Source organism: Cibotium barometz, chromosome 51, assembly GCF_041138505.1.
Source record: "Cibotium barometz isolate CiBa-2024 chromosome 51, ASM4113850v1, whole genome shotgun sequence".
NCBI classification, from domain to species: Eukaryota; Viridiplantae; Streptophyta; class Polypodiopsida; order Cyatheales; family Cibotiaceae; genus Cibotium; species Cibotium barometz.
Window position 1 is genome coordinate 19,286,319 of NC_141096.1, and position 27,150 is coordinate 19,313,468.

Sequence of the window (27,150 nt, forward strand, 5' to 3'; positions counted from 1 at the left end):
GGAAGAACGGAGGGATTAGTCTCTTGTCCGGATATCCGTGGGCAAGGCCCAAAGTGAGGGACCTTGCCCGCGCAAGAAGTGCTACTTCTGCTGCTAGCACCCCCGAATTCGTTACGCGAAGGGGGGGGGATCTCTCATTATCTGACTTCTTACAAGAGTAACTTTCCATTCAAAACATGCATCCATAGTTTCTAGATTCATTCCAAGTATCACAAAGCTTAACTAGAAGGTTTGCTCTTTCATTATAACTCTTCATCATTTTTTATGCCCTTTTGTCTTTGCACGTTTGTTGGAGAGTGAGGAGGATGTGCCTATGCACTTCTCCAAATGTCATGTTTTGAAGCTGCACAAGACCTTTGTTACCTGCTTCATCTTCTGTGGTTTGAAGATCTTTAACAACATTTTTTGATAACTCCTTTGGATAAGAGCTTATGTAAAGTGCTTAGCCAAAGGATCATTCCATAGTTGCCCTTGGTAGATCAAGTGTTGAATATTATTCCAATATTTGTTGATTCTTGTTAGATCACAACACTTCATTCTCCAGAACTCATTTTTATAATGTTCCTTCTCATCAACTACTACTCCAAAAAATTGCTTGAGTAGATCACAACACTTCATTCTCCAGAACTCATTTTTATAATGTTCCTTCTCATCAACTGCTACTCCAAAAAATTGCTTGTTAGATCACAACACTTCATTCTCCATAACTCATTTTTATAATGTTCCTTCTCATCAACTGCTACTCCAAAAAATTGCTTGAGTAGAAGCTCTTTAAGAGAGGCTATCCCTTTGCTCATCTCTATGGTTTGTGTTTCTATAGGAAGCAGGTACCACCATGTTCTCAAATTTCCTTCAAAGAAGGTGAGTAGGGTGAGCATCACCTAATTTGGATATTTCTAAATGATGGAGGTTTTTTTGAAGAAGCATGGAGTCATTCTATCAAGGACTACTCTGTCTGATGGAGGTTTTTTTAAAGAAGCATGGAGTCATTCTATCAAGGACTACTCTGTCTTGTTGCTTTGTAAGGCCATCTAGGTTTATTGATTACAGTTCTCCTTTGTTTAGTAGCTTTGCTGCTGGTGGCTCTCCTTTCTCAAAGGGGCTACTTCCATGTTGACCTTTCCATTGTTGGTCTTGATGAGTTCAATTTTTGCAAGCTGTCTGTTGTAGTCAAAGACCCTTTTGAGAGTCGTCAACTTTCTCATCCCGACTAAATGTGAAGGACTTTCCTTCTCCCATATCTTCATCATCTATTACCCATGCAACTAGGAAAATAGGTTGGTCATTCTGGGTGTAGGGAGGTCTTCTTGTGATATTATTTGTCTTCTTCAGGGAGCTTCCTACCATTTGTGCCTTCATGAGAGATGCATTCTCTCCATCCAATATTGGCTTCTGAGAAATTAATAGAAGAAGAGGATTCTTACAACATGAATGTTGCGGGTTTTTTGTCTGCCTTTCAACACATTCTGGGGCTTCTTCATCATCTGAATCTGCAGAAAATTCTTCAACTATTTCAAAGTCAGGCTTTGGATTCAAACCTGTATTATGGCCTCATTGGTCTTTTGGGGTTCGTTGATCCTCCTGGAAAGCTTCATCTTTTGGAACATATCCATAACATTCTCCCATTTTTCTTCTGCAACTTTGATGCTGGCCTTTTGTTGCTGAATGTCATCTTCCCTATAAGGTTGTATTGCCGCCACCATTTCTACAGTGAGCAATGATTTGGGTTGGCAAAGATGGCTCGTATGTTTGGTGAGGATATTTCTCTTTAAGGATCCTGTTTAACCATTCCAAGTTTTCTGCAAGTGAAGTCTTCACTTCGGTGTGGTTAAAAAGCATCCTTGACTCGATTTGGCTGAGTCTTTCATTTTGTTGCATGATAGCTTGCCTGTTCTGTATTGCCCAATCATTTATAGCAAAAAGAGCCTTGGAGTCCCAGTTTGAAATAGAGAGACCTGTGTTTACTACTTGATCGGCTGGTTGGTCTCCATATGGTGCATATACATGTAGGTATCCTTGCTTCATGCCTTCTTTGTCAGTGACTATGGTGACATCTGGGCTGGGGAATAGATTTTCGGTGTCACCTTTTGTAGCAGGTGTACTCATCATAGATACTCTACCTTTTTCTCTAACATCTACCAAGAGGGGTACTCATCATAGATACTCTACCTTTTGCTCTAACCACCACTCATCCACAAGCTGTGCAAAGCTCTGTATCTCCATTGGTGATGGTTTGAGAATGATCACAAAGATCAAGCCTCATTGTCCCTAGTTTTTAGGACAAATCTTCAAGCTCCCTTAGCTTTTCTTCTTCTGACCTAGGTTTGATATTTGTAGATACACAAAGGTGACTTGTTGGTTGAAGCTTCAAGGGCTTCTTCTCTAATTTGCAACCTCACTGGATAAGGGAGTTCTTTGGGTAGCTTCTCTGTGTCAAAGGTCCATTCCTTTGGAATCTTCATATCTGACCACCTTGTGACCACGGGCATAATACTGTTAGATCTTTCATCTAGCTTCATGAATACCGTCATGCTTTGATCTACATCTTGAAGGGTGTTCATGTATCCAATCTTCTTCTTCTCCTTCTTTGCTATATGCTTTAGCAGAGGCATTCCAGTATTCACATATCTATTGCACATTCTCCACTGCACAGACAGTTTCTCTGAAATTCATGAAGTCTTTTATGTCGAGGGTTACCATGATTACAAGGGTTTTAAGATAGTAAGGATCTCTGAGGGATAGAAGATAGTCTGGACAAACTATAGAAAATGAGGGTCCTTCAGAGAGGGGAGTTTCCCAAGTAGTAATTATAGACTTCTGCATATCTTTAACTCTTGTGTCTATAAGAGAAACTAGAAGCCCAATGGGCAAGGTACTTCAAATCAGATCAAGAAACTAATAGAAAATACACATGCACTCAAATAAACCCAATATAACTTAAATTAATATAAATTATTCTAATTAATCAAAATTAATTAAAAAAGATGAAATGATTTTAAAATGATCTTTCCATACTTAGAGTGATCCAATTTTTTTTCCATAGATGCACCATTACAAGTACACTAGTCTCTATAGGTTTTAGATTATTTACATCAAAAATGTAATTTTACTAATTAGATTATTAATATTTGTAGGCCTTCTGATAGCCTGGAAGAATTTTGAAAAAGAGATCACTGGATTTGCAATTTTAAAAATCCAACCATTGGATTTGCAATTTCGACTAACCACCACATTCTACTAATGTCTCACTATCCACTCTTTTGATCTACAAGATTGAGCATTTTAAGTGGTAGTAGTGATTGTGGGTGCAAAAAGTGTCATATATTATAACACTTTAAAGATCTTAAAATATTTAAAGAAAATAAACAAATAGCTTAAAATTTTATCGAAAAATCAAGTTAAGATCTATATTATGTGAAGATCTAAGGTCCAAAGTGGGAATCTCATATGAGTTTATATGTAAAAGATATTAGCATTTTATGGAATCATTCTTAATTTGGGACAAGGTGTATAGATTGACTTTGTACCTAAGGAAATGAGGACTTTTGATTATCTAATGCTTAATTAGATTATGTAACTATATTCTCAACTTTGCATGTGATGGTACAACAAAAGAACGTGAAAGGAAATTCCTTCGTTAGCTAGGAGAGATTGGTCACTAAAGGTAAACAAATGCCTATTTCTTTACTATTTACAGGGTGCCCGAGTGGACAAAACTAGGCACCTTGATCCTGCAACCACCTCTATACAAATGACGCTTAGATGTACATAGTTGCATCCTAGTTCTAAGGCATTCGTGAGATCATCTTCTCTATCTAATGGGTAGAAGTAATGAGTTTTGTTAGACCCAAACCCTATGTCAGTAGTAGACTCAGAAATATAGAATTGACTTGAGTTTGAACTTTTTATCTAGATCATACAAGGCTTCTAGGTGAATCTCGGGAATTCTCCACTTAGGATGTGTAGCATCCTCTAAGACAGAAAGTGCTGTGCTTAGCGACTTAATGGCAATGGAATAGGCTTCAAGAAAAGTAGCACCTTAGACTACGAGAGATAGATACTCTATTACTCCAATAATGATGGTGATCAATACCAGAGACTATAATAAGAATGCTTAAAGAGAGACTAACAAGCTTTGATAAGGAAAGCAATAAGGATTGATGACAAGAGGATCAGAAGGTCGGAGCTCTGATACCTTTCCATCCACAAGGAAATTCTATCCGCCAAAAAATTGTTTTGAGAATTTTTGACTGTTTGTTCTTCCCATGGAATTCATACTAAAGACAGATCTCAATAATTTCATGGAATTTCTCTCTTCAAAAAATGTGGGCGGGATGGTTTTCCTACTGGAAGTTCAAATGCGAACATGTCATCAAAGGCACAAATAATTGTGTTGCTACATGCTGACTCGTGAAGGGTCAGTGGAATCATTATACGCACATTGCTCCAAAATTGATGTAATGTAGGCCACGTGGCTTGGGTGAGTGGTTGCACGGTTTTTGTCAACCACATAATATAAAAATGCTGTTTATCAGGCTTGTCGATAGAGTATGCTACAAGCTACAACAGTGCTATTATATATCGGGCATGTTGGTAGCGTACAGCTCACTCTGAAAGGTACACTTTTCAAACTACATCCCTATGCACATGAAGGTAGTGCACTTGTAGGTTTCTCTTTACAAATGGTACCCACGGCTTGACCCACAAGGCATTCGGCTTGGGCCTTTAAGGCATCTAGCTTTGATGACAAGACATTTGGCTTGGGCTTCAAGACATCCAGCTTGGGCATCAAGGCATGCTTGGGTATAAATAAGCACCCTCACAAAGAGAGACACACGCCTTAGTGTATGTATTCTCTAGTTGTGAGCCTTTCGTAGCCATCATCTCCCTTCACTCTCTTGTACATTGAGTCGCAGGTTTTTTCACTCTCAGTCCTCCTGAGTTTTTCTTGCCATTATAATATATGATTATTGAGATCATTGTGTTCATATCTCTTGTTATACTCTTGACAAGGTTTTCTTTTATGGCCTCTATGAATACAACTGTTAAGATTACCGCTTCGTATAAGCCCAAGTTAACCTCTCTTATCCGCAATGTTTGGCTTTCGCAAGCTATTTGTTGTAGTCAAAGACCCTCTCAGAGTCGAGCAATGGCTGGGGCCACACCTCGTTCACATGCTTACACATGCTGACACTAGTACTGAAGAAGTGGACACACTAAAGATAGAGACAATACCTAGCTTACGTGGAGTGGTCCTCTGCCCAAACCCATTCCCATCAAAGAAGAGCCATGTATGGTGCCAAGCCCTTAAGAGAGTCGTGCCATGCACACACTTCCTTGTGGCACTACTATGTGTTGGTGACCCAAGGGAACAATCATGATTCCAATGTGTGAGTATTTTTGAATGTGTGTGTGCACATTCTCTCTCTCGCTCTCTCTCTTCATATTGGTAGCCTACAAAATGCTCACACTGCTCATATGCAAAGGGATCTTGTTGAAAAATGTTGACACCACAATATGTGGAGTTGTAATTCTATACATACTTATAGGAAATATACACATAAACTAACCCACACAACAAATATTTTTAAAAAAAGATGAGACAGGAGCATAAAAACAAACAATTACAAAGAGAATGTTTAACCTCTGAAGAATTGAATTTTTCTAGGATGTTTGAATGTTGCCTTTTCAGGTCTTGAGAAATGGATTTCTTTTGGTGTGACACTAGTGTACCTATTTTGGATGCCAATAGTACATAATAGTACTCTCAAGGGGAGTTAAGTATTTCTTACTTCCAAACCCACTTGCGATATTTTTATGCATCCTTAGGTGAGGTTTGTTGTGAGAGTGCATTTGTTAACCTATTTTATTTACAATTCCACTCCCTTGAACTATGTCATAATTGTGAGCATTGCATGCTTGCAAAGCTACGTCCTACCTTTTTTGGCAGTGTAGAACCTTCTTTAGAATGTATGGGATCCGACTTCTCCAATTCCATGTAGGCCCGTGACCCCATAGTGGCATGATGATTAGAGTGTTCTCTATTCAGTTTGGTGGGCCCCATCAAGTGAGGAATTTCTAAGAGTAAGAGATAGAGCAATGTAGGATGGAACGTTATGATACCTTAGCCCTTTCACTCTATGAGATTTTATTACATCGTACTTATCTGTTTTGGGCCATTGTAGGTGACTTCATTGATAGTTTCCATGGGGATAGATGTTTGGCTCACCTACCTATCATCCAAATGCCATTCTATAGTGAGGATGCCCTAAGACCACTACCAAGTACGCCATAAGCAGTATATGAGCTAGGAGTACCACCTCGTGAGTGAGGATGAGGGATCTAGTGATGATGAGTTCGAGTCTGCATTCAGAGTTCACGTTCACATTGCATCTTTCCGGCGGATGACCTTTTACGATAAGCTTTGCTCTTAATTTGTGTTATTTTCTTACATGTGCCATCGAAGTGTGCAGTCAAGTTTACAAGTTTGCTAGGATGATATGTCTATCAATAGCCCTTCGCATCTCCACATTCAACCATCTTACAAGCAGCAAATGACAAGTCTCTTCTATTTGAAGAGGTGTATTCAAACCTTTCTCTTCATATGTAGATCTTTTATAACTTTTTACTTTCATTGTTCACTTGGAGAATGTTTGCATTGCACCTCGACTGGTCTAATTTTCTCTTTGTTGCTATCTATGTGAATACTAATGCTATATTTTTTTCTTAGAAAGAGTCATAGTCTTCGTATTATGCATTTAAAATAAGGTGTGTCTGAAGGAGTATGCCAAGTACTCAACTCTCTTTATTGAGCCCTATTTAGCCATATTCTAACTCTCTAGGCAATTTGTGAGTGAAAGGAACGGTTATTATGATACATAGATAAATACATTAATTAATTAAGAAAAAGAAAAGAAAAGAAAAGAGAAGAAGACTAAGAAGAGAGCCATCATGTAGGATCCTGGTAGGCCTTTGGGACACTAGCAATGGTACTTCAGATCAATGCCTTGATTTTTTATGGGGTGGAACCTTGCGTTTTTGCTCCCCTAGAAAACCATAACCATAGGAGATTCTTAGTGGTTCTTAGATACTCTTGAGGTCTTTGGAACACTGCTTTTTTTTTTGTCTCCGCCCGTGGCATGGTGGCTTATCTCTATTTATTGTGTGGGGAAAAAAAGCACCAAAAAATAAAAAATCAATCAATAAAAATCTATAGAGCATCCTGTAACATACCCATCTTCACTAATAAAGAAATGTTCATGTAATAGATAAATTTATGTGTTTTTATGGTATAAAAATCAATGATTTCATTAATTGAGTCATTTCTACTTAGAATCTTTAAATTTTGAGCCCAAATTTGGATTCTGCACATGATTTTACCATAATATAGGATTTTATAGCATCCAAAACGGACACTGGATCAAGCTTATATGCGAATTTCAGTCATTTTAGTTAAAAAGCGACGACCTTTAAACCTTAATAAATGCACGACCGGGCGTTCGATTGACGAACGGTCTAAACCCCAATGACCAGGAGAACCTCCCGGACAAAAAAAAAAATTTCGCTCCTCGGGGCGGTCCGGCACGCAAATCGAGGCGGGCGCCCCAAATTTGGCTACCCTATCCCAAAATTTGGACTGTACACACTTACTAGGGTGTACACACTTACTAGGGTGCCCGTACAATGACCACCCAAGGACCAAAGGATGGCCGCCCACTATGTGGTCCACACGTACCCTTACGTGGACACCCATGCTGCCCCAGACTAGATAAGGTACATGCGTACCACTCCTTTCTCGGACAACTGACACCGTACCTTTCCCCTAGACCCATGCAGGCCACTGATCCATTGCCTTCGACGGTACACCATCCTTTTCTCCTTGCTTTGCGCAGCGCCCGTACCCTCACCCCTCAGCTATATAAACCCCCGGGGTGCTCCACAGACGACACGCATTTCTGTGTAGCGTATGCCCTGTTGTACCATCGTCCGTACCGTCCATACCATCCCTGTGTAGCGTACTTGCTGCAGTACAGCCGCCCTTGCAGCCACCCCTCTCACACCCCCTCATTTGCCTCTTTTCAGATAAGCCAATTTTCCTCCATCCCCCTCTTGCGAGGCAGTGTCCTTAACTCTTCTCCCCCCCGTGTGAATAGACTTACAGCAGCCCCTCACAGCCCTCTCCACGTTTTTGGCCTTAAGGACATCTCACAATCCCCCCTCCCCCATTTGCGTAGACTTTAATAAGGGATTTTTGCCTTTAGATAGAGTTCATATGCTATAGTCTTTTGCTCATACGGTGAGCAAACGATCTCAGAATTGAGATCCGACTGAAGCGTTTCGACCGCAGCAGCGAGCTCTACAAGTCGACATCCAAAATGGCCCCATCTCGAAAACGTCAGAATATTACCCCGAGAGGAGCACGCAACAACGGGGAATTAGGGAAGATGCTCCCGATGCGGCTCCAACCCTCCAGCTTCAAGCTCCTCAAGTAAATGGTGGCTAGGTTAGCTTGGTTATATTTTAAAGAAGCATTTTTTTTCTTATTAGTGCTAATAAATGTGTATCTTTTCCTTTTAAAGTAATGACATAAAGTTGTATGAAGTTATGAATTGTGTAATGTTATATTCAATAAATTGCATTGAAATTGTTATCTTTAAAGAGTGCAGTTTTCCTGGCTTCAATGCTAACTCCGTTCCGTGCTTGTGTAGTCGGGCGGTGTTGTTAGCAAAGCCTGGGATTGGCCCAAGGTATCCCTCATACCATTGGGAGAATAAGGTTCGCCGATTGAGGTGAGAGGTTATGATGTTGCCTAGTTCTGAGGGCCCAGGCTAGTGCGGTGAATAAGCCCACCCTAGTGTGCAGACATCCCTTTGAGGGGCGGGAGGATCGAGCGATGGAGCCTGAGAGGGCGACAGGCTGGCTTGAGTCCTCGCCAGCAGCCGACAATGAGGTGTATGGTCCCGTAGGGTTTTGCCCAGCATGTAGAGGCTGGAAGACCGAATTCTAGATCATCGGCAGAATAAAGGAAAAGAATAAGAGAGCCAGTTTGGCTTGTATAGAATTGATTCATGTATCAACTTTTATATATATATCTTGTCTTTGGCATGATTGTATTGTGTAAAAAGGCTATTTTAACAAACCTTGTGAAAAGGGCTGTAATTAAAGAACATGTTTATTTATGTCAAACAGTGTGGTAGGATTAATTAGAAAACAAATTGACGCGTGAGTAGGGTGGAAAGTGGGAGGATGGAATGCCTTGATGGCACCATCCTATGGATGGGTGGACCCGATTAGTCGGGTAGCTTTCCAACAGATTAAGTGAAAGCCCTACGTTAGATAATTAGGTTCTTGGGCAACTCTATTCTAGAAGACTAGGTCAGCGGGCTGTGCCTTGCATGGATGAGGAAAAAAGCGTTGCCTCTAGAAATCAAGTCTAGTAGTTGCCCAATTTATGAAAAATACCCTATGGGTGATTTGACTTTTAGAAGATCACGCTTCCCCTGTGGGATAGGACTAGGTCTTACCTATGAATCGTATCCTTGAATCTCTACATGGTCAAGGTGTCGATAAATAGGAAATTTTCTCCAAGCTAAGACTTAGTGGACTATCTTAAGTGTTTCCCCTATTTTAGAAGGGGGAGCCTTACACATCCCAGTGTGGCCAGCCTCTCATTAGGACTCCGCTCTCAAGCCTTGGTGAGTCGAACTCTTTTGAAACTCAATATTCCATGAGAAAAATAATGCAATAGAATGAGGCAACTCTCACTTACCTCTTACTTACTTGCTGATTTAGGGATTCCTTGTGGCTACGGTGTTGAAGGATGCATGATCTCGAAGCTCAACTTCATCATGCAATCACAGTTGAAATTCAAGCTCGATGTCAGCTTGTGCCAGTTGCAGTATGTGCTGGCATGTTAGGTAGTAATGTGTGAGACATAAATGAACGCGTCCAGCTGGTGAAAGTGTGTGGACAGTAGCTAGGGTTAGCTGTTGGTGGACACAACACATGTAGTGTGTTGTAGCTTATGGATTAATGGTTTTATGCTTGTGTGAGAAGGGACATGGCTTCCCTCTATGGTTAGGATTTGACTAATATATTAGGGTTTTTTCCTGTGTGTGTGTCTCCTCTCCCTCTACCTGTTTTTTATCATGGTATCAGAGCCTAGTGCTTTCTATTAGGGTTTATGAGTGAGTGAGAGAAGAGGCAAAAGAAGCTGTGAAGAAAAGCTGTGCAGCTTGCCATTGGAGATGTGAAGCTTGGAGCACACCGATTTTCACCAAATCTAAGATCTTGTCCTATCAGGTAAGGAACACTAAACATCCTTGAGTGCATTGCAGGCGCAAAAACACAAACAACATCAAATTTGAGTTGCCCAAAGCAAAGGGAAAATTTTTGTTTTGCAAGCTCTCCATTGAAGCTTGATTGTGGTGAATGTATGAGGCAAATGGTTGCAAATCTGGCAAAGATTCATGTATCTGGCAAATGGGAATGTGTTGGCAACTCATGTGCAACCCTAGAATGAATTTGGAGCAAGTTTGATGCATTGAAGTGATTGGAAAATTATTGTTTTGAAGCCCTCACAAAAACAGAGAATAGAGGTTCAATTTTGATGCAATTGGAGCTGGTCTTTTGCAAAAATCAACACATTGGTGGCTTGGGTGCATGCCTAGGAGTGCTGGGACCCCTCATGTACCTTCAATAGTCAGAACCAACTTGCCAAATCCCTCCAAGAGCAGGCAGCGCAGCCTGAAGGCCAGAAACAGGGCACATATATTCACATCCATACATATATCCACATCCACATCCACATTCACATCCATACATCCACATCTACATCCATACATCTATTTTCACATCCACATCTACATGCACATTCATGCATCCACATCCATACATCCACATCTACATGCACATTCACATCCATACATCCACATCTATATGCGTACATTCACATCTACATGCTTACATCCACATCTCTATGCATACATCCACATCCACATTCACATTCACCTCCATACATCTACATCTACATGTATACATCCACCTCCACATTCACATCCACATCTACATCTACATCTACATGCATACATCCACCTCCACATTCACATCCACATCTATACATCTACATCTACATGCATACATCCACCTCCACATCCACATCCACATCTACATCTACATGCATACATACACCTCCACATCCACATCCACATCTATACATCTACATCTACATGCATTCATCCACATCTCCATTCACATCTACATCTATACATCTACATCTACATGCATCCATCCACCTCCACATCCACATCTACATCTATACATCTACATCTACATGCATACATCCACATCTCCATTCACATCTACATCTATACATCTACATCTACATGCATCCATCCACATCTCCATTTACATCCTCATCTATACATCTACTTCTACATGCATACACCCACATCTCCATGCATACATCCACCTCCACATTCACACTCACATCCATACATCTACATCTACATGCAAACATCCACATCTCCATGCATAATAAAGTTCTTTTAATTAATCTAGGATGATAGTTCCTAGAATATGGTAGGAAGTCCTCTTTTTATGCTTTGAATGAAATTATTTTATGCGTAATTTCTATAAAAATTTTGCCATAGCTCCGCTACTGAGATTGATAAGTCTCAATTTTTTCTAAGGGATAAGGCTTATTATTAAGGAAATAATTAGAATGGTCTCTAATTGGATCATCAATCCATAATGGATTGAATCATCAATATACATAAACTAAAAGTATAGAAAAAAGCCATTAATTTGGCCTCAAGCATAGCTTAATCTTGGATTAAGAAAAAGCCTTATGAAAAGCTTCATTTGGATTGAAAAGGGTCATGAGTATGACCATTTCTTAAGTGAGAGAGAGAAAGACCATTAGAATTAAATATAAATAGAATTTTATGTAATTCTTTACTATCATTAATTAATTAACTTCAATAGCATTTCAAAAACCATATCAATTAAGCTTCTCAAGCTTGAGAGGGGTTGAGAAGAGAGGATCATTGAGAAATTATAGAAAAGATCAAAATTCACTATAATTATCTTATAATTTGCTTGATTCTTTGATCACGGTAGAGACCCCCAACCAATCAATTGGTTTAGTATGTTGATGGAGCCACCAATGGGGATTGAAGAAAGAGAGAAGCATCAAAAACTAGTGAATTATTAAAGAATTCACAGTTCTTGGCTTAGGTAGAGTAGAGTAACAATGCATAAGACACTATATTTTTTTCAACAAGGGGAGGCTTCTATTTATAGGAAAAATTGAGCTCCTAACCAAACAAACTGATTCTAGAATTTTCCAAGTCAGTTTGGTTGAATTCGGACTAGATTTGGACCTAGTTTGGTTACTTTTTGATTCGATTTGGTTCCATTTTGATTTGGTTTGGTTCAAGAGATATGAGAGATAAAAATATCACATTATTTTTGAGTTTAAAACTCATTCAAGCATGTGAAATATGCACCTCCTTTAAAGAACTCCCCTTCCTTACATATGTGTCAAAATTTTATTGCTCATAGTTTTTTTACTAATAAACCTTGTACATTTTCAACTCTTCATCTTATGTGAAATATGCACCTTCTTTAAAGAACTCCCCTTCCTTACATATGTGTCAAAATTTTATTGCTCATAGGTTTTTTACTAATAAACCTTGTACATTTTCAACTCTTCATCTTATGTGAAATATGCACCTTCTTTAAAGAACTCTCCTTCCTTACATATGTGTCAAAATTTTATTGTTCATAGTTTTTTACTAATAAACCTTGTACATTTTCAACTCTTCATCTTATGTGAGCATTTACTCATTTTTGGATATCCAAAATATCTCATATTTTTAATATTGCTCATAGTTTTTTTACTAATAAACCTTGTACATTTTCAACTCTTCATCTTATGTGAGCATTTACTCATTTTTGGGTATCTTCTTTTACAATTTGGATTTATCTCCTCCCTACACATGGATTGATGCTATTGGCCCATAGGAAGAATCCAAAAATTTTTGAAAATCTAGACCCTTAGACTAAGGTTCTTTATACCTATTTTCAATTAATTCCAATTGCACATTGGAAAATTCTTTTTGAATTTCTGTTTTAGGGGAACTTATTTTAATAAGATGAGTTATTTTTCTATCCAAAAATATTCATAATCTGAATATTCTCTCTCTAGAATAATTTTCTCTCTCTAGGCTAAAACAGTTAGAAACAAGGTCTTTATATTTCTGAAGAGGGATTGATTACAGGGGAAGATACTAGATATCAAAAAGGGGTTGGAGGAGGAATCTTACATTCTACCCCACTTAAAAAATGCGAGATGTCCTCATCTCGCAACTGGGATAATTTCGCAAGATGCACGAATATGAGACTTAGAGAAAAATTTTAATCAAGATTAACCACCAAGAAAAGTCTTAAAGAAAGCAAGATAAGAACAAGATTTAAACTTTATTCATTCTCGGAACTTATACAGTAAAGATAGAAGAACTCTTTACACTTCCATAAGTCCGTCCATCATATGGTCACAAAAGTAGTACTCACAAGCTGCACAAGTATAGGGTAACTCATCTATGGGAATGATTCTGCTGGTTATTGCCGCACCTATCTCAGTGGTATGAGGTGATCTAACAAAAGGACCTCTGAGAGGCAAGCCAAAACGGGATAAAGGCATATCTTCTCATGAGGAAGAAAACACGCCAGTAAGAAGACTCGCTCAGAAAACCCAAGATGCCTTGATCTCATGACGCAGTAGTATCGGGGACCCAAACCCAAAGCTTCAATAACCATGGCCAAGCGGACATTGTTACGAAAGTGCTGCTGACCCCAGGGTGTTACCCTAGTTATGTTTTGATAGGTCCGCCATTTGGTCTGAGCTACAGAAATTCCTAGGTGAGGAAAAAGTGAGTGCTCATACTGTTCTATAAAGTCTTTCTTCACAGACTCTCTTGCGTCTTGAAGGTGAGAAATCATCAGGGATAAAACTAATTCCTGTTGCCAAGCCATGAAGGAGATTAAGAAAGAAAGGAGATTGATGGGAGTAAGATTACTGTGAGCGACAAGTAAAAGTTATGACTTATATAAAGGAAGGAGCTAGCGTTACCTAGAAGCCAACGGTAACTTGCCACTGAAGTTTTACCGTCTTTCCATGATTTGCGTTTGACACATTTTTCTATAGAAGGCATTAAGAATTTTGAGATGAGGAGATAAAAGAAGCTTGTAGGCTAAGTCACCTACTTTCATTGAATTCAGATATAAGGGTCACAATATCTGGGGGGTAACTTCTTATACTCCCCAAGAGATAAAGAACTTCTTTTGGGCTGTACTCGAATGAAAACCAAAACCTTGGTATCCAAAACACCGATTCTCACTTCTGAACTCATTGTTCTAAATCTTTAAAACAGGTGGGACTCCTGAGAAGTATTCTAGGGAAAGGGTCTTCCTTTTTTAAACAGAAACTTTCTTTTATTTTTGAGAGGGAATAATTATAAGACCAGAAAGGAAGATTCTTACTCCAGTATACCTCGAAGGTTGGGGAGGAATCTTACATTCTACCCCACTTAAAAAGTGCGAGATGTCCTCATCTCGCAAGGTAGAGGACAGCTCTTTTTCTTAAGATCCAATTTTATTCTGGGGTTCCTTATATTTTGGTCAACCCAACAGAACACTGGGATAAATATCCCTTACATAACAATTCATTCATATCATATCATTCATATCTTTAACATGATAATGGTCCATTAGACCGAAAAGTTTCCTTCGGAACATTCCTCCACGGAAATTTCAGTCAAGCAAGTTCTCAATTTGACATCCCTTAACTTGATCTACCGGTCAAGTATTAACAGTAGCAATCTGACAGCACAACCCACTAATCTCATAGTGATTTGCTGAATTCATTATCATCATTCTAGTTATGAATATCATCACAGGGACTCGTCCCATTCCCCCTCATTATATTTCAACTAATTTTTAAAAATCATCATTTTTCAATCAGAATTTCAATCAGAATCCAAATCAATTCATCAATTCTCAAACAGAATTAAAAATCATATCAATCACATACGAAATCATCATCTGGATAGCATTAACGCTTATAATTTCAAGTCTTAGATTTACTCGTATATACTGTAAGTAAAGAGCTGCAGTATACTCTCGGTATATACGGGTAGTCACGGCCCTTGGAATTATAAGGTAAATACTATCATGTCTAGGCCTCAAGCAAGTCAGGGATTCTATATAATTGCGGCACTTCCATCTGAAGACCCAATTACCAAATTACGAATTTCAGTTTGAATATCAAATTGTATGAATTATCTCACACAATTATAACCTTTTTGTGTTTCTTGATAAATTTTTGATATATTTGTCTTCTCAGTTGATCTTTATTAACCAAATGCTCTGATACCAACTGTAAGATCCCTGTTCCCACCGAGCAACAGATTCGGGATACTAGCAGCGGAAGTAGCACTTCTCGCGCAGGACAGGGGTCCCACATCGGGGCCTCACCCACGGATATCCGGATAAGAGACTAATCCGTCCGTTGTTCCAAAACCGAACCCGAAAAAACTTCCTTTACTGGAAATCACGGGCGATTCCACCAGGATAACTGTTTACTCTAACGTAGTCAAGATCATTTCTGATCGAGCTGATCCAATTACATCTATAAGATACTTGGTCAGATCAAGGGAGAAACTTGCACTTGGATCATTGGGATCAACGCTTTTTTCCCCATTCAAGAGGCACAGCCGTTGATTCCTATCCATAGAACAGTTACTGTCCGGGATTTATTTTATCTATCGTAAAAACAAAAGTTTGAGTCTCAATTTATGGATCCATCAGTCCAGCCTAACCCCATCTAGTCCCATGGATAGCCAACCGCCCAACCACTGTAGTGATGGGATCCAATTAAGAATTTGGTTAGGTTTTGTCCCGGGTACCAAGAAAAAGAGTTCCAAGGCCCCCTAGCCGGATGTTCATGCAAAAATAAAACTAGTCACACCACTCACACACCCAATATGAAATTGCCTTTTCACAGATTCAACCAGTTTAAAACAATCCTTTAATAAAACCATAGTATCACTGATCACAATCTTCCAATTTATCCGGTTGATTCTTAATTTTCCCATCATTCCTTCATTAGAGTATCTATGGCATCATTGGCAACTAGGACGCTCACCACCTGTCCACACAGGGGCCGTTTCCTAATCCCTAGCCCATAATACTCGGCAATATAATCTCTTATCAAGATGGACTCTCGTTGAAGATCAGCAAGATCAACCAACAGATCCATATAAAGAGCCATGGACTCATCCATTGAAGACCAGCAAGGTCAATCAACCAGATCCATGCCCGATTTCAGAAAACAACTCCTACTCTTGTTCCAATATCTTCCTCGACGCACGCGTGGGTATCCTAGGCGACCCAGAGCCCGAGCACCGTATGGTCAGCACCCTCTAGGATCCTTTGCAGGTGACCTAGCGCTTCACTCATAGGCCGCTTCCTTGGCCCCTCATCCACCGTACCGGAAGCTCACCATTTTAATCGCACCGAGGCTGGTCAAGACCTCGGCCGACCTTGCTACGCGAGACGTCCTTCATTGACTCTCCGTCAGCAATTGCAACTTTATCAGTTAGGTCTCCACGACCTTAATCACAAGATGGTCAAAATGCTCCCCCAGCATTCTTGACATAAAACAGTCATTTACAAACAGCATTTACAAACAGTTTACAATACAGTTTCTATTTTAACTTTCATTTTTCCACATTATCCCTCATCAATCCACATTACCTATTCCATATTCCATTTATATGTATACTCATCCCATCACATCATTTTCCATCTCATCACTTCAGATTCCTTCACATCACATATCATATATTCACATCCATACATATATCCACATCCACATCCACATTCACATCCACATTCACATCCATACATCCACATCTACATCCATACATATATTTTCACATCCACATCTACATGCACATTCATGCATCCACATCCATACATCCACATCTACATGCACATTCACATCCATACATCCACATCTATATGCGTACATTCACATCTACATGCATACATCCACATCTCTATGCATACATCCACATCCACATTCACATTCACCTCCATACATTAACATCTACATGCATACATCCACCTCCACATTCACATCCACATCTACATCTACATGCATACATCCACCTCCATCTCCACATCCACATCTATACATCTACATCTACATGCATACATCCACCTCCACATCCACATCCACATCTATACATCTACATCTACATGCATTCATCCACATCTCCATTCACATCTACATCTATACATCTACATCTACATGCATCCATCCACCTCCACATCCACATCTACATCTATACATCTACATCTACATGCATACATCCACATCTCCATTCACATCTATATCTACATGCATCCATCCACATCTCCATTTACATCCTCATCTATACATCTACTTCTACATGCATACACCCACATCTCCATGCATACATCCACCTTCACATTCACACTCACATCCATACATCTACATCTACATGCAAACATCCACATCTCCATGCATAATAAAGTTCTTTTAATTAATCTAGGATGATAGTTCCTAGAATATGGTAGGAAGTCCTCTTTTTATGCTTTGAATAAAATTATTTTATCCGTAATTTCTATAAAAATTTTGCCATAGCTCCGCTACTGAGACTGATAAGTCTCAATTTTTTCTAAGGGATAAGGCTTATTATTAAGGAAATAATTAGAATGGTCTCTAATTGGATCATCAATCCATAATGGATTGAATCATCAATATACATAAACTAAAAGTATAGAAAAAAGCCATTAATTTGGCCTCAAGCATAGCTTAATCTTGGATTAAGAAAAAGCCTTATGAAAAGCTTCATTTGGATTGAAAAGGGTCATGAGTATGACCATTTCTTAAGTGAGAGAGAGAAAGACCATTAGAATTAAATATAAATAGAATTTTATGTAATTCTTTACTATCATTAATTAATTAACTTCAATAGCATTTCAAAAACCATATCAATTAAGCTTCTCAAGCTTGAGAGGGGTTGAGAAGAGAGAATCATTGAGAAATTATAGAAAAGATCAAAATTCACTATACTTATCTTATAATTTGCTTGATTCTTTGATCACGGTAGAGGCCCCCAACCAATCAATTGGTTTAGTATGTTGATGGAGCCACCAATGGGGATTGAAGAAAGAGAGAAGTATCAAAAACTAGTGAATTATTAAAGAATTCACAGTTCTTGGCTTAGGTAGAGTAGAGTAACAATGCATAAGACACTATATTTTTTTCAACAAGAGGAGGCTTCTATTTATAGGAAAAATTAAGCTCCTAACCAAACAAACTGATTCTAGAATTTTCCAAGTCAGTTTGGTTGAATTCGGACTAGATTTGGACCTAGTTTGGTTACTTTTTGATTCGATTTGGTTCCATTTTGATTTGGTTTGGTTCAAGAGATATGAGAGATAAAAATATCACATTATTTTTGAGTTTAAAACTCATTCAAGCATGTGAAATATGCACCTCCTTTAAAGAACTCCCCTTCCTTACATATGTGTCAAAATTTTATTGCTCATAGTTTTTTTACTAATAAACCTTGTACATTTTCAACTCTTCATCTTATGTGAAATATGCACCTTCTTTAAAGAACTCCCCTTCCTTACATATGTGTCAAAATTTTATTGCTCATAGTTTTTTTACTAATAAACCTTGTACATTTTCAACTCTTCATCTTATGTGAAATATGCACCTTCTTTAAAGAACTCTCCTTCCTTACATATGTGTCAAAATTTTATTGTTCATAGTTTTTTACTAATAAACCTTGTACATTTTCAACTCTTCATCTTATGTGAGCATTTACTCATTTTTGGATACCCAAAATATCTCATATTTTTAATATTGCTCATAGTTTTTTATTAATAAACCTTGTACATTTTCAACTCTTCATCTTATGTGAGCATTTACTCATTTTTGGGTATCTTCTTTTACAATTTGGATTTATCTCCTCCCTACACATGGATTGATGCTATTGGCCCATAGGAACCTTAATTGGACCATAATCCAAAAATTTCTGAAAATCTAGACCCTTAGACTAAGGTTCTTTATACCTATTTCCAATTAATTCCAATTGCACATTGGAAAATTCTTTTTGAATTTATGTTTTAGGGAAACTTATTTTAATAAGATGAGTTATTTTTCTATCCAAAAATATTCATAATCTGAATATTCTCTCTCTAGAATAATTTTCTCTCTCTAGGCTACAGTTAGAAACAAGGTCTTTATATTTCTGAAGAGGGATTGATTACAGGGGAAGATACTAGACATCAAACAGGGGTTGGGGGTGGAATCTTACAAACGGAAATTCCATTTTGATTTTTTTAAGTGAAAATATTGCTAGCTACTATGAGCTAGGAACTATCGAAAAGACCCTTGAGTGGACAGGTGGTGAGCGTTCTCGTTGCCAATGATATCATAGGTACACCGATGAAGGAAAAATTAGAAATTAGAATTCAACCGGATATTTTGGAGGATTATGATTAGTGACACTATGGTTTCATTAAATGATTGTTTTAAATATATCTGATTCTGTGAAAAAGGCAATTTTATATTGGGTGTGTAAGTGGTGTGACTAGTTTTTAGTGGTGTGTAAATGATTAAATACATCTGATTCTGTGAAAAAAGCAATTTTATATTGGGTGTGTAAGTGGTGTGACTAGTTTTAAGTTTGCATGAATATCCGGCTAGGGGCCCTGGGAACTCTTTTCCCTGGTACCCGGGACAAAACCTAACCAAATTCTTAAATGGATCCCATCACTACAATAGTTGGGAGGTTGGCTAACCCACGGGACTGGATGAGGCTGGACTGATGGATCCCTAAATTGAGACTCATTTTCTGTTATGGTATGATAAATGAAGTAAATCCCGGATAAAAATTGTTCTATGGAAAAGAATCAACGGTTGTGCCTCTCAATGAGGAAAAAAGCATTGGTCTCTATAATCCAAGTGCAATCTTTTCCTTGATCTGACTATGGGACTTACGGGTTTGGTCAGATCAGTTCAGTTAGTTAAGGCTTTTGACTACTACATTAGAGTAAAATTATTCTGGAGGAATCGTCGGTGCTTTCTGGGCAAGGGAAGTTTTTTCGGGTTTGGTTTTGGAAGAACCGATGGATTAGTCTCTTGTCCGGATATCTGTGGGGCGAGGCCCCGAGTGAGGGACCTTGTCCCGCGTAAGAAGTGCTACTTCCGCTCTGTGCTAGCACCCCTGAACTCATTGCACGGTGGGGACAGGGATCTTTCACCGGCTTACTCTCCATCCCTCTCTCCATATGCCATGTCGCTTGACTAATTTATGGGTTTTTTAGCACAAGCCACGCTCGCGCAAAGAGCGATGGCACAACAATATTTTGGGGGAGGGGCGGGCACTTCGGCCGAGCACCACCACCGCCAACCCTAGTTCACCAATAGAAACCCCATGAAGAGCCGCTAGAACCCCTCCCTCAGGTCGCTCGTCCAACGCTCGTAGAGGACAACACTCGAGTGGTGGAGATGGAGGCGGTTGTTGTCTAAGTGGGGGCACGGATGGGTCTATGCCCCCACGTGAGCGTCCTTCCCCATCTAGCACCAGAAGCACTCCACGCTCACGATCATTATACGACATTTCGACACACACCCCTGGAGAAATATATTATACAATTGTCAATGGCAATGTGATTTTGGATAATGTCGGGCAGCACAAGAGATGAAGAGCCGCATCCGCGAGCTTTGCCACATTGTCTTTACTAAAATGACTTTATGATTTTATGGCCTAAGTTGGATAAAGCTAAGAAAGAAAGAGTCATTAATCAAATCAAGGATGAGTACAAGCCGGTCGTCGGTAGTGATGTTATCCCCATAAGGTGGATATAAAGGACCACATGGTGGACGTCATGAAACATTGGCGGGGGAGATGTGACTAGGAGAGTGAAGGTAGGGGGTGAGAAGCCTTGATACATCAGCACACCGAGGATTGGAATGAGGAGAAGAAAAAGTATGCAAGAAATCCCCAATGCTATAAGCAACAAGAGGATGCAGCGAAAGCCTGAATGGAGAGCGTAGGAAGCTCTCACCTTGTTGGAAGCAGTGGCTGGGATGCATTCCATGTCTATTTTGTAAGTATCAATGCTTATCTTGTATTTTTCATTTGATGTTATGGTATGTTTATTGTTTTTATGTTATGGTACTCTTAGAATCAAGTGGTTGGTCGGCCAACAAGAGGAGGACATTGCTCGCTGCGATAACACATACTTTCTTTTGGAGAAGCTTGAGCGAGAAGGCATCAACCTCAATTGGGAGAATGTTGCAAATATGGTAAATGAGCCTTAACCTTATGATTTGTATACTTGCTTTGCCATTGCATGTTAGATCGTTGTTTTAAAGTATACCCAAAAAGCATCTTGCATGGTTTTTGCAAGAACCAATACTTGACCCTGAGTGAGGGCTCCGCATAGAGTGGCCTTGCCCATGTCTTTCCTCTTGTACATACATATTTTGGTCAGCTCACATCTTTGTTTGAGCTTGTATAGCTTGTATGGATGCAACTACTTTATGCAATTTTGGTCATTGAGTATAAAAACCATTTTGGCTTTCCATAACATACTATGGTCTTTTGTCGGCTTATCTCGTCAGAGCTTGTAATATGGTCATTGATATGTAAATTTCACATCTTGCAATATAATTTGGCCATTGTTTGCACTTGTGTACAATGTACATACTTTGTAATGTCAAAAACGTTCTCACACTCCAACTTTTCCAACAAATTTGCTTCGTTCTTCATATCAAAGTACAGTTGACTTTGGTATGCTTTCCTTATTTATCAAAGCTTGTTAATCTCTCTTTAAGCGTTCTTATTATAGTCTCTGGTATTGATCACCATTCGCCCATCTGTATTGGAGTAATAGAGTATCTGTTTCTCAAAGTCTAAGGTGCTACTTTTCTTGAAGCCTATTCTATCGCCGTTAAGTCTCTAAGCACATCCAGGGGGCGCCGCATAAGACGTTAAGGCATTTGAACTTTGAGGCACTGCAAGAGGTTCACACGCAATGATCGAGCACATCAAACTCATCTCTTACCTTGATCAATGGAAATGTTATCTCTCACCAAGTCTATCTCTAAGAGGTTTAGAATCGAGTCAAGCAATGGAATGCTACACACATCCCAAGTGGAGCATTCCCGAGATTCACCCAGAAGCCTTGTATTATCTAGATAGTAAGTTCAAACTCAAATATTCTACCAAATTCTCTATTTCTGAGTCAACTGCTTGCTGACATAGGGTTTGGTTCTAACAAAACTCATTACTTCTACCCATTAGACACAAAAGATGGTCTCAAGAATGCCTTAGAACTAGGATACAACTCTATACATCTAGGCGTCATCTGTATAGGCACCATTCCACTATATAGAAAGGGTGTGCCCGTTAGGCTTCTAGTTTCTCTTATGGACACAAGAGTTAAAAATGAACAGGATCCTTAAAGAGAAATATCCTCAGCAAACATATGAGCCATCTTTGCCAACCCACAAATCCTTTCTCATTGTAGAAATGGTGGTGGCAATACAGCCTTACAGGGAAGATGACATTCGGCAACAAAATGCCAGAATCAAAGCTGCAGAAGAAAAATGGGAGAATGTTATGGATATGTTCCAAAAGATGAAGCTTTCCAGGAGGATCAACGAACCCCAAAAGACCAATGAGGCCATAATATCAAGTTTGGATCCAAAGCCTGACTTTGAAATAGTTGAAGAATTGTCTACACATTCAGATGATGAAGAAGCCTAGAATGTGTGGAAGGAGACACAAAACCCACAACATTCATGTTGCAATAACCCCTTCTTCCATCGATTTCTCAAAAGCTGATATATTGGAAGGAGAGAATGCATCTCTCATGAAGGCACAAATGGTACAAAGCTTTGTGAAGAAGACATAAATAATATCACAAGAAGAGCTCCCTACATCCGAAATAACCAGCCTATTTTTCCAGTTGCATGGGTAATAGATGATGAAGATATGGGAGAAGGAAAGTCCTTCACATTTAGTTGGGAAGAGAAAGTCGACGACTCTGAGAGGGTCTTTGACTACAACAAATAGCTTGCGAAAGCCAAACATTGCGGATAAGAGAGGTTAACTTGGGCTTATACGAAGCGGTAATCTTAACAGTTGTATTCATAGAGGCCATAAAAGAAAACCTTGTCAAGAGTATAACAAGAGATATGAACACAATGATCTCAATAATCATATATTATAATGGCAAGAAAAACTCAGGAGGACTGAGAGTGAAAAAACCTGCGACTCAATGTACAAGAGAGTGAAGGGAGATGATGGCTACGAAAGGCTCACAACTAGAGAATACATACACTAAGGCGTGTGTCTCTCTTTGTGAGGGTGCTTATTTATACCCAAGCATGCCTTGATGCCCAAGCTGGATGTCTTGAAGCCCAAGCCAAATGTCTTGTCATCAAAGCTAGATGCCTTAAAGGCCCAAGCCGAATGCCTTGTGGGTCAAGCCGTGGGTACCATTTGTAAAGAGAAACCTACAAGTGCACTACCTTCATGTGCATGGGGATGTAGTTTGAAAAGTGTACCTTTCGGAGTGAGCTGTACGCTACCAACATGCCCGATATATAATAGCACTGTTGTAGCTTGTAGCATACTCTATTGACAAGCCTGATAAACAGCATTTTTATATTATGTGGTTGACAAAAACCGTGCAACCACTCACCCAAGCCACGTGGCCTACATTACATCAATTTTGGAGCAATGTGCGTATAATGATTCCACTGACCCTTCACGAGTCAGCATGTAGCAACACAATTATTTGTGCCTTTGATGACATGTTCGCATTTGAACTTCCAGTAGGAAAACCATCCCGCCCACATTTTTTGAAGAGAGAAATTCCATGAAATTATTGAGATCTGTCTTTAGTATGAATTCCATGGGAAGAACAAACAGTCAAAAATTCTCAAAACAATTTTTTGGCGGATAGAATTTCCTTGTGGATGGAAAGGTATCAGAGCTCCGACCTTCTGATCCTCTTGTCATCAATCCTTATTGCTTTCCTTATCAAAGCTTGTTAATCTCTCTTTAAGCATTCTTATTATAGTCTCTGGTATTGATCACCATCATTATTGGAGTAATAGAGTATCTATCTCTCGTAGTCTAAGGTGCTACTTTTCTTGAAGCCTATTCCATTGCCATTAAGTCGCTAAGCACAGCACTTTCTGCCTTAGAGGATGCTACACATCCTAAGTGGAGAATTCCCGAGATTCACCTAGAAGCCTTGTATGATCTAGATAAAAAGTTCAAACTCAAGTCAATTCCATATTTCTGAGTCTACTACTGACATAGGGTTTGGGTCTAACAAAACTCATTACTTCTACCCATTAGATAGAGAAGATGATCTCACGAATGCCTTAGAACTAGGATGCAACTATGTACATCTAAGCGTCATCTGTATAGAGGTGGTTGCAGGATCAAGGTGCCTAGTTTTGTCCACTCGGGCACCCTGTAAATAGTAAAGAAATAGGCATTTGTTTACCTTTAGTGACCAATCTCTCCTAGCTAACGAAGGAATTTCCTTTCACGTTCTTTTGTTGTACCATCACATGCAAAGTTGAGAATATAGTTACATAATCTAATTAAGCATTAGATAATCAAAAGTCCTCATTTCCTTAGGTACAAAGTCAATCTATACACCTTGTCCCAAATTAAGAATGATTCCATAAAATGCTAATATCTTTTACATATAAACTCATATGAGATTCCCACTTTGGACCTTAGATCTTCACATAATATAGATCTTAACTTGATTTTTCGATAAAATTTTAAGCTATTTGTTTATTTTCTTTAAATATTTTAAGATCTTTAAAGTGTTATAATATATGACACTTTTTGCACCCACAATCACTACTACCACTTAAAATGCTCAACCTTGTAGATCAAAAGAGTGGATTTCAAAATTCTTCCAGGCTATCAGAAGGCCTACAAATATTAATAATCTAATTAGTAAAATTACATTTTTGATGTAAATAATCTAAAACCTATAGAGACTAGTGTACTTGTAATGGTGCATCTATGGAAAAAAAATTGGATCACTCTAAGTATGGAAAGATCATTTTAAAATCATTTCATCTTTTTTAATTAATTTTGATTAATTAGAATAATTTATATTAATTTAAGTTATATTGGGTTTATTTGAGTGCATGTGTATTTTCTATTAGTTTCTTGATCTGATTTGAAGTACCTTGCCCATTGGGCTTCTAGTTTCTCTTATAGACACAAGAGTTAAAGATATGCAGAAGTCTATAATTACTACTTGGGAAACTCCCCTCTCTGAAGGACCCTCATTTTCTATAGTTTGTCCAGACTATCTTCTATCCCTCAGAGATCCTTACTATCTTAAAACCCTTGTAATCATGGTAACCCTCGACATAAAAGACTTCATGAATTTCAGAGAAACTGTCTGTGCAGTGGAGAATGTGCAATAGATATGTGAATACTGGAATGCCTCTGCTAAAGCATATAGCAAAGAAGGAGAAGAAGAAGATTGGATACATGAACACCCTTCAAGATGTAGATCAAAGCATGACAGTATTCATGAAGCTAGATGAAAGATCTAACAGTATTATGCCCGTGGTCACAAGGTGGTCAGATATGAAGATTCCAAAGGAATGGACCTTTGACACAGAGAAGCTACCCAAAGAACTCCCTTATCCAGTGAGGTTGCAAATTAGAGAAGAAGCCCTTGAAGCTTCAACCAACAAGTCACCTTTGTGTATCTACAAATATCAAACCTAGGTCAGAAGAAGAAAAGCTAAGGGAGCTTGAAGATTTGTCCTAAAAACTAGGGACAATGAGGCTTGATCTTTGTGATCATTCTCAAACCATCACCAATGGAGATACAGAGCTTTGCACAGCTTGTGGATGAGTGGTGGTTAGAGCAAAAGGTAGAGTATCTATGATGAGTACCCCTCTTGGTAGATGTTAGAGAAAAAGGTAGAGTATCTATGATGAGTACACCTGCTACAAAAGGTGACACGGAAAATCTATTCCCCAGCCCAGATGTCACCATAGTCACTGACAAAGAAGGCATGAAGCAAGGATACCTACATGTATATGCACCATATGGAGACCAACCAGCCGATCAAGTAGTAAACACAGGTCTCTTTATTTCAAACTGGGACTCCAAGGCTCTTTTTGCTATAAATGATTGGGCAATACAGAACAGGCAAGCTATCATGCAACAAAATGAAAGACTCAGCCAAATCGAGTCAAGGATGCTTTTTAACCACACCGAAGTGAAGACTTCACTTGCAGAAAACTTGGAATGGTTAAACAGGATCCTTAAAGAGAAATATCCTCACCAAACATACGAGCCATCTTTGCCAACCCAAATCATTGCTCACTGTAGAAATGGTGGCGGCAATACAACCTTATAGGGAAGATGACATTCAGCAACAAAAGGCCAGCATCAAAGTTGCAGAAGAAAAATGGGAGAATGTTATGGATATGTTCCAAAAGATGAAGCTTTCCAGGAGGATCAACGAACCCCAAAAGACCAATGAGGCCATAATACAGGTTTGAATCCAAAGCCTGACTTTGAAATAGTTAAAGAATTTTCTGCAGATTCAGATGATGAAGAAGCCCCAGAATGTGTTGAAAGGCAGACAAAAAACCCGCAACATTCATGTTGTAAGAATCCTCTTCTTCTATTAATTTCTCAGAAGCCAATATTGGATGGAGAGAATGCATCTCTCATGAAGGCACAAATGGTAGGAAGCTCCCTGAAGAAGACAAATAATATCACAAGAAGACCTCCCTACACCCAGAATGACCAACCTATTTTCCTAGTTGCATGGGTAATAGATGATGAAGATATGGGAGAAGGAAAGTCCTTCACATTTAGTCGGGAAGAGAAAGTTGACGACTCTCAAAAGGGTCTTTGACTACAACAGACAGCTTGCAAAAATTGAACTCATCAAGACCAACAATGGAAAGGTCAACATGGAAGTAGCCCCTTTGAGAAAGGAGAGCCACCAGCAGCAAAGCT